The following is an 8752-nucleotide window of genomic DNA, read 5'->3' as shown; positions in this document are numbered from 1 at the left end:
CACATACCTGCCCTTACACATTAAACAGTGTGCAGATCTTCAAATAGCAAGAACCTCATTTACAACATTTCAAAAAAGAAAATGTCTACGCCAACATAAGCAAGCATCCGTCCTAATTCTAGGTCTCCATCCTCACAAACCCCTAATCTTATTCAAAATATTCCACTTTGCTTTTGAAGAATGAAGCAAACGCTGTAATGACATCTCAGAGTTTTGAATCAAATAATAATGGCACTACATAGTCGTGAATTTAAAAAGTTTATTCAATGAAATGAAATCAAGAAAAAAAATATATATATAAATAAATAAATAAAAATAAAGTACAGAAGGTGGTCTACCTGTAGGATAAAAAGGCTCAGTGGTCGACCCACGACTCAGAAACGCTCCCCACCTGGTGTTAGCCCCCCCCCCCCCCCCCCCCGCTGGCTGACTGAAGCACAGAGAACATGCTGATATTTAAGATGAGCTGTGGCCTCTGATGATGCAAGTTCCATCACGTACGCTGCAATCCCTCCAGGAGGACTCCACAGGCCCCGTCAACCGGCTCCAGTCACCTCAGTGAGTCATCACTGTGACGCTACGACAGGGCCCCATCACAAATAAATATATATATATAAACATAAACACATATTTACTACAGTATGCGCCTGGAGCTGGTTTTCCGCGGCGATAACAGCAAAGCCTACATTTATTTGAGGATTAACGTAGACGTCCCTCTGTGTTGCTCACCAGCAATAAGCTCCAACACGGCGGCAGAGCTGCGTGAGGTCTTCATGAGCTACACATCAATGTATACATTATGTTTATGCTGGTCCGACACCTCGTCCATCCGTCTGACAAAAGAGACCGATAAAGACAGATTAGTACGACGAAAACAGCTTAAAACAAACTTATATTCAATATTCAATTTGTATTCCCCCCCCCCCCAAACAATGTCAAACTCTAAAGGCCCTTTCAGGCAGAGCGACAACGGCCCCACTGCCCTCTGAAACACTTCCACTGGTGAGCAACGTAAACCACATCCTGTCTCCAGGAGACCCGCAGAGCTCTACGACTCGTTGCTTTCGGTCGGACAATCCGATATCGACTCTCAGACCGATTCAGTCGTGGACCGTATGAAATCCTTCAGTACAAGCACACGTACCGGATGTATGCGTTCCCCCCACGTCGGGTCAGTGCAGCTCAGGTGACGGAGGACAGGCGGCGCTGTGTGCAGCAGGTGGAGGTCCTGCTGCTGTGGAGCCGACGGGGGTTTCCTGAGTCTGCCTGCAAGGACGAAAGGAGGGGAAACAGAAGACAGTAAGTGATGAGGGCTGGAATAAATAAAATCTACAAAAGGAAAAATGCTACCGTGAGCAGTTTATTTTTTATTTTCCAAAACACCTCAAGAGTCCTACCACCAAGTGGGCCACTGATCACAGCCGGCCCTGAAATTTAACTGGTCACTGGTGACCAGCAGAGCTGTTAAATGATGAGTAGAAACGTAGCGCGGTATTAAAAAACGCAGTGAGAGACGAGGTAAAGCGCTGCCTCGGCGAAAAACGCCTCCACACCGTCCTACCGTCGGCAAAAACAGACGAGGAAGGAGGAAGGAGACGACGGAGCTATTTGAGAGTCGTCCCAACATGAACAGAAGAAAGAGCGTGACATAATTGGGGCTTTTTGGACGAGATGAACAGCAGTAGGCAGCGTGTCCTCACCAGCTCTCAGGCTGCAGCTCTTCCTCCCATCATGGAGGAAGCGTACTGCTGGCAGGAAACATTTTGTTCTCCTTGTTCGCAATAGCTCTTCCTGCCAAACGTCGTCCCCGAACGCTCCCGTCTGCAGGCTGGGAAAGGAGAGAGAGAGCGGAACTGAAGTCTCACACACACACACACACACACACACACACACACACACGACAGGAAATAATGTGAAGACCTTTAAGCGGTGCCCTCGTTGTCTCCGACAGGCTGAGCTGTGACTCGGGCGGCCCCGGTTGCACAATGGGCTCACCACAGAGAGGAGGGGGTCAGGACGGGTCAGGACGGGTCCGCTGCGCTCCGGCAATCAGCGACCCGACTAATGGTGCAACTCATCATTGTCACAGCCCACCTCTCCAGAACTCTAAGTGAAAGAGAGCGCAGCTCTGGATAGTGAAGGCGTTTCAATGCATGGTTTCCCAAAACTAACCTCAAAAGCAGGAACTGAAGCTTTAATATATTGTAATATTTGCAGTAGATGTTATGTTCCATAGACTCATTAAGACAATAGTCAAAAACACCGTGGGCAACTAATTCAAAACAAAGGACAACTTGGGTCAAAAAGGAGGAGAAGTAGTGATCCTGTGGTCAGTAACAGACAGACCTCGAGTAAAGGAGGAGCCGGAGTCCAGGTCAGCGCACCGATCAGTCCGGCTCGGGGGAGACGGAAGTCTGAGACGCTCCACGACACAGACCTCCTCCTCCACGACACAGAGCTCCTCCTCCGCGACACAGAGCTCCTCCTCCACGACACAGACCTCCTCCTCCACGACACAGACCCTCCTCCTCCACGACACAGAGCTCCTCCTCCGCGACACAGAGCTCCTCCTCCGCGACACAGAGCTCCTCCTCCACGACAGAGCTCCTCCTCCGCGACACAGAGCTCCTCCTCCGCGACACAGAGCTCCTCCTCCTCCGCGACACAGAGCTCCTCCTCCGCGACACAGAGCTCCTCCTCCGCAACACAGAGCTCCTCCTCCACAACACAGAGCTCCTCCTCCACAACACAGAGCTCCTCCACTTTGAGATGGGTGGCCTTAAAAAAACAAGACAAGAGACGGCGGCATCAATATCAACCAAATGCATAAATGGAATAATAGTATTCTTAATGGTATTAATTAGAGTCCCTCAAAAGAAAAATCCTAATACACACAACTTACTTAAACTCATGTCATGTTATTGTTTACACAATCATAATATATACAGACTACAGGCTTATGAAGAGGTGGACGGGTTGAGTCAGATGGCCCCTGTGCACACAGTGTGTCCTCAGGTTGGGTCGGATCGGGGCGTCGATGCCACTGCATCAAACGTCCCGACTGATTAGTGCAACTCATCACTCTCACGCCCTCCACCCACATGTGTTAAGGAGACACTGTGGCGCCTGCTGGGTTTGTGTTTACCTTGTGGCTCCATTCCTGATGGAGAAGCAGCTCCATCTGCTGCGCTGTGTGTGGAGGACTTCATGACAGTTTAGCGGCAACTCCTGCGTGAGACAAAAACCATTTAAAAAGTGAGAACACGTGACACCAACTACCGTATTTTCCGCACTATAAGGCGCACCTTAAAAGCCTTTAATTTTCTCAAAAAACGACAGTGCGCCTTGTAATCCGGAGCGCCTTATATATGGATCAATTGGTTAATTGGTTGATCCATACTGGTTGTACACGGCGCTCTGTCAAAATGTTTCAGTACGACTGGTAAACTACAAAGCCGCACCGCTTGCAGCATTACGGCTACCGTAGTCAGGGGCGTCGCCGAAGTAATAGCGGTAAACACCGCTCGAGAGTTACTATATTGTGAATGCACTAACGTTTGATTTAGTGGTATCAGACTGTTTCTTTTACGCGTTTACTGAATCAGGGAAAAGTTCCCCTCTACGTTTAAGTTACCGTATTGTGAATGAAATCAAAAATCAATAAAGTTTGACTGAATGATTTATCTGACTGTTTCGTTGACATTCCCTTTAGCACAGCTCCATCTAGTGGATGCATAACGCAACCCCAGTCAAACGTTTGACTGTAGTAGCTTCTATTCTATGCGCCTTATAATCCGGTGCGCCCTATATATAAACAGTTCTAAAATAGGCCATTCATTGAAGGTGCGCCTTATAATCCGGTGCGCCTTATAGTGCGGAAAATACGGTAAATATCAACGGAAGATCAGGAATGAAACGTAAATGAGTACAACATGCACCGAACACAGCTGCGTCGCTTTTATTTTGAAGGCGACTGCTGTTGTTTTTGAACCGAGCTTAGGGGAGATGCGAGTTAGCAGTTAACCCATAAACAATATCAGCTTATGATAAAGAAAGATTGACAGAGAAGTCCATGTTTTGATATAAACTCACAAGTTGACTCTCCATAACGAGAGGAAACACAGTGAATCCTGACTGACGCAGAGCGACACGGACGTCTGAGGCGTCGCTAGCCGAGCTGCTAAAGCGACGCGCTCAGAAGATGTCGCTTCCGTTTGGATCGACCTCCACCTGTGGACAAACGTTCTCCGTGATGAAGTTCAATTAATCCAGATCCTCCATCACTGACGATCACATCTCACACATTCAACCTGACGTCAGTGAACTCGTTCAAGCTCAACACAGACTATACATTTCTCTCACTGAACGGAAAAACGAGGTAATCGGACTACAAACGATGGTAATGAAAGTACTCGTTTTGCAGAAACATGTCAGTCAACCCTGCCAGTGTTGTTGTCGTATTATTATTATTATTATTATTAATGGATATTTTTTGGGCTCATCATTACTGCTGCAGATGTTTTAGTTGGAGCTCATTTTAACTCCTTCATAAGCTGTGGTTAGGGAGGGTTTGTGGAGATTTCCGTCTGAGATGGAGTGGAGTGGAAGTACAGGGTTGAATAAAAATGGAAATACTCAAGTAAAGTACCTTTGAATTTGTATTTAAGTACAGTACTTTAGCAAGTGTACTAGTTATATTCCACCACTGATCATATTTACTTCTACCACTCTTTCAAAAATCATATAAATTATTTTTTATTTAGGTGGAATAATAGAGTAGGCTTGAGTTCGGTCTATTGGTCTGATCCTCCACAACATGCATAATGTGCATAAACATAATATATACAGACTACAGGCTTATGAAGAGGTGGACGGTTGAGTCAGATGGCCCCTGTGCACACAGGGTGTCCTCAGGTTGGGTCGGATCGGGGCGTCGATGCCACTGCATCAGACGTCCCGACTGATTAGTGCAACTCATCACTCTCACGCCCTCCACCCACATGTGTTAAGGAGACACTGTGGCGCCTGCTGGGTTTGTGTTTACCTTGTGGCTCCATTCCTGATGGAGAAGCAGCTCCATCTGCTGCGCTGTGTGTGGAGGACTTCATGACAGTTTAGCGGCAACTCCTGTGTACGACAAAACCAATGCAAAGCAAAGCAGGCTAGCGTTAGCCATGCACACACACAACGTGGTCGATCTCAGTTACGCAACCCCGTCCTGAAAACTCAAACGTAAAGAGGTAAACTGGCCCTAGTGAACCTGTTGGCTACCAATTATTCGTTTTAGTCAATATTGCAAACAAACAGTAAACGCTGGTTGGAACAAAAGCAAATATTGACTAACGTTAGCTGAGCTAGCGCAATGTTAGCTTAACAGTTAGCTAACGCTAGCTGGTTAGCTATAGCAGCGTCGTACATTCGCTTCTCAAAAATGACGCTTTCCTTCCTGAAAGTAAAACAGTCAAAACAAAAAAAAAAGCACTTCATGTAAACTTACCCAACGCGCGGTACGTTATCTCGGTCCTTCCTTTCTTCTTTATACGTTCTTCTGTTGAAAGCTAACCGTTTTTTCCTCTCATTTAAATAAGTGCCGTTTCGTAAAGCTCGTCGCTGATTGGCTCAACCGCCGCAAGACGGGTGGACGTTTATTGGACAGTGAAACCTGTTTCCGGTTGAACCACCAATGACAAGCTGTGTATCTGTCACGTGCACAAACTCGCTACACTAGACGGTATTTTACGTATCAGTAATCATGCTGTAAATACACATGGTGTGATTAGTACAGATCCTGTAAAATACACTCAATGCATGTTGTCTGAAATGAACTGCTTCATCCTCTTCACCCCAGCGTGTGTCTCCTCTTCCTCAGTGTGAATGGCGTCTCTCCTTTTTATTGTTTTGCCTTTGAGTGTTTGTGAAGTCTGTCCTCTTTCCCCCGTCCTCGGTTTCAGATCCAGAATCTGACGAAGGCTTTTGCCAATCATCATAACTGACATCTGTCTCAGAGGAGTCAGAGGAAACCTTTTCATCATTAGCACTCAAGAGTTGCGTGACGATCTGGATCTAGGTTCCCGGCTGGTCCAGATCCTCCACAGTCCTCTATACATCAGTAGCTGAGCTGCTGGCTGGAGGCTCTGCTTCTCTGTTCTGCTGGTCCCCCTGCTCCTCTTTTACGTTTAAGGGGCTCTTGGTCCCCCTGCTCCTCTTTTACGTTTAAGGGGCTCTTGGTCCCCCTGCTCCTCTTTTACGTTTAAGGGGCTCTTGGTCCCCCTGCTCCTCTTTTACGTTTAAGGGGCTCTTGGTCCCCCTGCTCCTCTTTTACGTTTAAGGGGCTCTTGGTCCCCCTGCTCCTCTTTTACGTTTAAGGGGCTCTTGGTCCCCCTGCTCCTCTTTTACGTTTAAGGGGCTCTTGGTCCCCCTGCTCCTCTTTTACATTTTAGGGGCTCTTGGTCCCCCTGCTCCTCTTTTTTTACTTGGAGGGGCTGTGGGTCCTCCTGGTCCAGAGGCTGGGGCTCCACTCAGGTGGGACATCTTCTTTCATCACCAACAGCTGCTGAACATCTGCAGGGAGAACACTGGAGGCCACACTGATGTCTCTGGACTCATTACGGGTCGTGGTGGTCCAGAGTAGATTCACATGAATCACAATATTCACTCCAGACACGGCAACAGCCTGAAACTCCTCAACTTATCACACTTAATATGTACTTGATATTAAAAAGTCATGTACCCGACATGTTATGACATTATTCTACTAAACCTATGCAACATTTTATACCGTTAATACTATCTTGTCTCGTCTTCCTCGAGGAGGGACCCCTCCTCCTGCTGGATGACTTGGCTTCGTGCCTCCAGAACCCCGATTCTGAAATTATCCGCAGCATCAGACCTCCGCTTTTCCTTCATCGCCGTCCTCCGAGGACGTCCGCGTCAACAGATGAGCGAGCCAAAAATGTTTTCATTGAAATGCAAATGCAATTTTATATTAAAAGATAGCAAAGGGATCATTCACTATATCACACAAACACAGCTTGTTAGTACTGCCATGGAAATACATATACAGTCTTCTCATATTTACACATCAAGTGACAACCAAACAGAAATCATAAATACCTCTTTTTTGTTAACTTTACAACAGCTATACGCGACCAGTATTTCATAAAGATAAAAGAGCACTATTAAATAACTGGCATCTTCCCTATCATTTACAAGGCTTGGAAACACAGTGGTTAAAATAATCCAGCGGAAAAAAAAAAAAAAAAAAAATGTTCTTCTCCAGTGAGTAAAATTAGTCTAAAAACGCTCATGAAATCCCTTTGTACAAAGACTATACAACTTAAATCGACACAATATCTTCCAACAGAAACGTTTCGCTTGTATCCGCCTGATCAAATCTGTACAGTTTTTGAGCATTCCTGCAGCAGAGTTGGAGGGACTGTGAGTTTACCGGGATGATTCTGGGTTTACTGGGTCGCCATGATGCTCTGCGGGGTGGGGGGGGGTGGGGGGGGGGGGGGGGGGGGGGGGGGTACCGTAGTCATGTAGCTGCCAAGACCCTCTTCCATTGGCCTCAGTGCTTCGTCTAGCAGCAAAATCAGCACGTCGCCGAGCTTGTAGCAGATACTTCAAAAAAACAAAACACGTGGTTCTATAAAGTCTAACCGATATATATTATATATATATATATATATATATATATATATATATATATATATTTGTCAATATAGTATTTCCTCGTACCGTTTCTCCACGACAGACGGAACGACACTCTAAAAGTTAAAAGCGACGCGTAATATCTTTACTCGTGTTAAATTCTTTCTTTTTCTTTTTTTTTTCAGTACGTTGTCAGTGATACATTTCTAAACTATAACCCTCAACTGTCTGATGGGGGGTCAGACCTGCCCAGTGTTGCTAGGTTACCCATGTGTCACGCTGACCCGTGGCAGATACCGCAGGAGCCGATGGATCAAAAAGTCAAATTTACAGAAACTAAAACGTTCAAATGTTCTCGTTTCCCTCCGGCAGTGTGCAGCCATGCAGACACTGTTGGTTGTATGCAACAGGTTTTTGATGAATATCACCTCTGAAACTCCAGAATTAAGAAAATCTAATTCATTTGTAGTGACACAAATACCTAAAAATCTCAAATCGCAACAGTTAAGTCAATCGGTTAAAACTGGGATTTTCTTCAAAAGTCATATTTTCGTTTATCTAATATTTACACTTGTACCAGCCGAATATAGAATATTCAGGGATGTATAGATTGTTTAGGCAGCTAAGGTTACAGCCAATAACGTTGGAGAGGTGACACCTAGTAGAGAAGAGTTATTTATTAACTTATTTTGCACTTAAAACAAAATGAATTGTTGTTAAAATCAAAGAGTTTCAAATTTCTAGTAGTAAGTGCGATTGTAGATAATCAGTCATCAGGCTGGTTTAGTTTAGAGAGACCAATCAGAGGGAAGATTCCCCCCCAAAGAACCTGCAGTGTTTTGGGGCATCAGAGACACACGTCTGACGCCTGGTGAGACACAACCACAGCTGTCTGCATGGCTGAGTAGCTCTAGTGGCACACGTCTGACAAAATACGCTTTTCTGCGATTTGGGTGACCAAACCCGAGTTAAAAAAAAAAAAATTATTACTGATTATTAAAAAATAATTCCGCAGCCGAAGGAGGAAAAAAATGAACGCAATGTTTGGCACTTAGGGCTGTTACTTCATCATGGCGTCCTCGAGGATCAGCAATGGTTG

At 45.7% G+C, this 8752-nt stretch overlaps 2 long non-coding RNA genes and 2 other non-coding genes across 5 annotated transcripts; all 4 read right to left on the bottom strand.

Annotated features, from left to right (window-relative positions):
• Window positions 1–258: 258 nt before the first annotated feature.
• On the bottom strand, window positions 259–1981 carry LOC137883593 (uncharacterized). 2 transcript variants are annotated; one of them, XR_011104584.1, is made up of 4 exons: window positions 1921–1981; window positions 1701–1828; window positions 1145–1266; window positions 259–833 (listed from the first exon to the last, which is right to left on the bottom strand). It is a non-coding gene; the product is annotated as an uncharacterized lncRNA (long non-coding RNA). The 2 variants fall into 2 exon arrangements; XR_011104583.1 differs by lacking the exon at window positions 1921–1981 and having other exon boundaries at window positions 1701–1879.
• A 994-nt stretch (window positions 1982–2975) lies between these two features.
• On the bottom strand, window positions 2976–3089 carry LOC137883596 (small nucleolar RNA SNORD67). Its single transcript, XR_011104586.1, has one exon. It is a non-coding gene; the product is annotated as a small nucleolar RNA SNORD67 (small nucleolar RNA).
• Window positions 3090–3150: 61 nt separating this feature from the next.
• Window positions 3151–5601, bottom strand: LOC137883595 (uncharacterized). Its single transcript, XR_011104585.1, has 3 exons — window positions 5498–5601; window positions 5045–5127; window positions 3151–3228 (listed from the first exon to the last, which is right to left on the bottom strand). It is a non-coding gene; the product is annotated as an uncharacterized lncRNA (long non-coding RNA).
• LOC137883597 (small nucleolar RNA SNORD67) lies at window positions 4875–4988 on the bottom strand. The gene has a single exon (XR_011104587.1). It is a non-coding gene; the product is annotated as a small nucleolar RNA SNORD67 (small nucleolar RNA).
• Window positions 5602–8752: the final 3151 nt, after the last annotated feature.

The sequence above is a fragment of the Cebidichthys violaceus genome, unplaced genomic scaffold (genome assembly GCF_023349555.1).
Source record: "Cebidichthys violaceus isolate CVI_PGR_0920_01 unplaced genomic scaffold, fCebVio1.0.p SCAF_336, whole genome shotgun sequence".
NCBI classification, from domain to species: Eukaryota; Metazoa; Chordata; class Actinopteri; order Perciformes; family Stichaeidae; genus Cebidichthys; species Cebidichthys violaceus.
Note: the sequence above shows the minus strand (reverse complement) of the source record. Positions and strands in the feature narration are given on the sequence as shown.